Here is a 4515-nt window from a genome sequence, read left to right on the forward strand (position 1 = left end):
TGGCTTCAATGTGACTCGCCAGACAGTCCTGTCACTCTCTCAAGAGCTGAGGGCAGGCAGTTTCCTTCACTAAAGGGACATGCGATGATTGACATCTCTTGCACAGGGGACCTAATGAAGCTAGGGGTCCAAGGACAGACCTTTGGGACCTCAGGCAGCACATTCCCCTTGGGACGTCAGGAATGGGAGCGACTCTGAGCAACTTCTTGAGCCCCGTTGTTTGCTACATAATTTCCCAGGTTGGCTTTTGAAACAGAAACCGGCAGACATAATTGAGCTGCAATCGTACTTGGCTGCAAAGAGTAAGAGCCTGAAGGTCATGCCTCAGAGCATTGTTGGAAAGGAAGCTGCTGCTCAGACCTCTGTGGAGCCCAGGCTCTGACTCCAGGGTTACGCCCAGGGCAGAACAAGGCCTGGGTCTCTGTGTGCCATGTTGGGGCTGGCAGAGAGGCAGTTTGGTGGATGGGAAATTCAGGATTTGGAAGCTTCTCCCTGACTAATGCACCAAGTGGCATGTTGGCTCCCTGGGCCTCAATCTCCCTATCTGTGAATTGGACTGTCAAGTCTTCTGCCTTCTAAAGCTGGGTGAATCAGTGGTCACACACAGATTCACACCTGCAGGGCCCATTTCAGGAGCAAATGCTGTAGGATTTGAGAACTGTTTTCAGTTTTTGTTACCTGTCAATTTTGCCTAAAGTAATTGTGGCCTGAACACTTATCACCTGTTTTCCAAGTCCATAGCAAGCCAGTCTGAGTAAGTTAGAACGGCAAATACACCTTGCTCTTGAGATGGGAATTTTGAATTTAACAGCCTCCTGTGGGAGTATAGACACAGCCAGTGTGATTTTCTTCCTCCGCCAGAGTGAACACAGCTGCCAAAGCTCACGACAGTCAAAGCTGAAGCTCCAGCCTGAGTTCTGGATCCTGGAATTGCAGGGCCTTGTTCCTGCAGGATAATCTTTCTTAGGAGTCCTGCAGCTCCTCTAATGTCACTTTTAGCAATGCCCAAGCCAGAATATGGGAGCTTGGGGTACCAGCTTAAGACCTGGCATTCACATCACTCAGACCTCCTTCCTGCCCAGGACCAGCCTGCCTCCCTTCTCTGTGGCTGCCAGAGATCGACCAGCTCTAGGGGTCGCAGTCAGACCCTGGACTACGTATATGTGCATAACAGAGCCTCTGACCTGGAAGGTTGTTTGTTCTCAATTGTGTAACTGATCTGTGCTTTGGAACCTGCCGGGAATCAAGGATTGTTTTATTTTTCATTAACCAGAAAGTGATCAAATGTCATCATGGGGCCTGGGCTGGAGATGTCAGGAAGTATGTTTTGTAATGTTGTCCTAGTAACCCTGGGTGGCTGAAGGAGTGCTGAAAAGAGAGGAGGAGAAGCTCAGAGCCGGGGTCCATCTGGGAAGACATGCTCCTGACCCTGGTGGCAACCTGTGTGCGGAGGAGACAGCGTCTCCAACCATGGACCAGTGGTTTGTCCAGGCCAACACAGGTGTCACACTCAATAGAAGCTGGCTACAAGTAGCCATTTATTAGCTAGACAAATGCCTTGGGTTAAGCCAGCCATCACCAACCCAAAGTCCAGCCTGCCCTGTCCTGCCAAACAGAGTGCTTGTGCCACCTCGTGTGGCTCTTCAGAGTAGTAACCAGCAGAATTGCCTGGAAGGCTTGACAAAATCACAGGATCTTGGTTCCATACTGCATCAAAATCTTAAATCTGTCATCTTTGGGAGGCCCCTCGGTGATCCGATGTTTGGCCAGTTTGGGAAACCACTGCCCCAAAAAACAGTCACCATAGTTGCTTTCTGCCTGCTTCTCACCTCTGCAGTGAGGCCCTGGACCCAGAAAGCCACAGTTTCTCCAACCTTGTAGACCCTTCATGAGGTAAAGGGGGTCCTGCTTAACTCTATAGTATCAGACACCAAATAATCTCCTTCAATTGATCAGTGCCCCTGCTAGTAAAAAGCAACTGCTCACCCAAATTCTTCTCTCTGCATTTCCAGGCTCTTACTGTCTCTCCTGTGACTTCAGGCAGGGACCTGGGCCTGGTACAGCTCTGGGGAGTGTCAGAGAAGGTGAGGCACTGGGTAGGGAGTTGTGTGTACATGGATTTGAGGGTCTCTGTGCATGTGTGAGTGTGTGAGTTTCTGTATAGACCCAGTGCTTCAAATTCCCAGCATCCTGTTGTTAGGGGGCTCAGGCCCTATCTTTCCCAGCCTGTGTCCAGGCCTCTCTCTCTGTACACCCCTCACTGAGTGCATTGGATTTGGGTGGTTCCAAGGGCTCTGGATGAGGTGTGTGGGTGCTTGGTCATGGACAAAAGGGTCCACAAGTGGCCCTGAGCTGTGTGCTGAGACCCCTAGGGCTCAACAGAGGTTGTATGGGTGATAATATGATCCTCCTCCCCTACCAGATCTTGGCTCATATGTCACCATTTTCCTCCCTTCTAAAGTCCTTGCCTGACCACTGAATCTAAGGTTGCCCCAACCCCAGTCACCATTACAAAACCCTGTTTTATTTTCTCATTAGCAACTATAGTCATCTGAAATCATCTTGACCATTTACTTGTTTAAGTTACGTCAGAGTGGCAAAGTTCTTAAGAGGACCCTGGAGCCAGACTGGCTGGATTCAATCACTAGCTCCACCACTTTGCAGCTGTGTGACCCTGAGCAAGTCACACACACTCTCTGTGCTTTAGTTCCCTTCTTGGTAAAACTGAGACACTAACAGTGCCCACCTCACAGGGTTATTGTGGGGACTATACCGACCAATACAAGTAAGGCACTTGGGACAGCACCGGCCCGCAGTAAGTGCCATGTTTTGCTGTTGTGATTAGGATGACGAGACCATGTCATTCACCTCTGCAGACCCAGGACCTAGAAAAGGACTGGGAACCACTTCACACTCCATAACTGGTGACTGAACAAATGAATGAATGAATGAATCAGTCCCCTCCAAAATGTGTTACCGAACTGCCTTCTCTGGAGCTTGGCTCAGCTCCAAGCTGGACTCAAGAAAGAAGCAGCCAGACTATCTCCAATAATTGGGTTTAGTTGTGCAGCAGGAGCCGTGGTCTCATGCTGCCCTCTGCTGGTTGTCTCTGCGGAAGGGCTCGCAAACAGACTCACATTGAGGGCCAGGTGAGTGCTGGCGGTAGCATCCCATGGGCACCTTGTCTGCAACTTCAGATGTTCCCACTTTCCTCCTCTCCCTTTCTGCCCTGGTTGCTGCACTCACTTGGAATGCCTTTCCTAAATGTCCCTACCCTGTAAGGCCAGATCCAGACGCACGCTCCCAATGGGTGACCAGACAGCCCTCACTGTCCAGCCAGCCCTGGTACTGATAGAATTCTCTGCTCCTTATCTGTATGTCTGTCTCATTTTCAAACCCTCACTCAGAGCTCTTCAGGGAAAGACCCACGTACCACCTCCCCACTTTGTCTGCCCCCCTCTTGTCTGTGTTCAGGACAATTTCAGAATCCCTACAAGGACAGGATTGGGCCTGTGAAAGCTGGATGTGTGGGCATTTCCTTGGGCTCCCCCTTGGGCGCTTTTGGGGTATCTCTCTGAAGTCCAATCAAAATCAAGCCCCACCCTGCCTCCCTCCCTCCGACACCCTGTCCCTCAGCAGGAAGAGATTCTGGACTTTTCTCTGAATCAGTTTTTTTTAATATTACTGTTTACTTGTGATCTTTGTGGTGACCCCACGTTCTTTCAAAAGTACAGAGGAGCTCAGGCTGAAGACCTGTTTGAGCGACTGCCTTGGGACCCATGAAGGCAGCAGGAGAGGGCTCCACAGAAGAATGGGGGGACCTCCTGCAGGTCTCAAATGGAGATGACATTGCTGTCCCACCAGCTGTCAATCTGTGTTATAACTCTGTTCTTGGGCTTCCTATAAGCTCAGCTGATGGAAGCGCCAGGATTCTTGCAGTGGCCCCAGAAGGTACTTTCACTTCGCTCATGGAGGAAGCTCAGGGCATCCTCCTGGTTGGGTTCCCTCAGGTCCTGCCTAGCAGTGCCCTCTTAAGCCAAGAATGGCAAACACTAGCACACATGTCGCCTCTCTCTGCCCCCACACCACATCACTTTCAGACATAGCTAATCAACTACCTCCTACCCAGCCTGGATGAGACCCTGGAAGCCATTTTTACTCTGCAGTTGTTACCAAGGGATCTGAGATGATATGTGGAAAAAAGCTTACTGTCCAACCTGCCTGGTTCTTCTGACAAGTCCAGCTCCCTGTTCACATAAGGACCCGGCCTTGGCAGTCATGCAAGTACTCAGATCCCATATGGAGAGTTGCACATGTGACACTTTTTCCCAGCAAGGACATCCTCTGAAGAGCAAACCTTGCCCACCTGAGCTGACCCTTTTCCATGCTGTCTGCAGTTCCTGGGTCATCACCTCCTTTTACACTAATAAGGTCTGGTTCCCAAGCACCCTAAAGGCAGGAATCAGAAAAGGGGGTATGCATTTTGTTTGTTTTTTATTGTGAAATAAACATTTT

Source organism: Hipposideros armiger, unplaced genomic scaffold, assembly GCF_001890085.2.
Source record: "Hipposideros armiger isolate ML-2016 unplaced genomic scaffold, ASM189008v1 scaffold_1747, whole genome shotgun sequence".
NCBI lineage: Eukaryota > Metazoa > Chordata > Mammalia > Chiroptera > Hipposideridae > Hipposideros > Hipposideros armiger.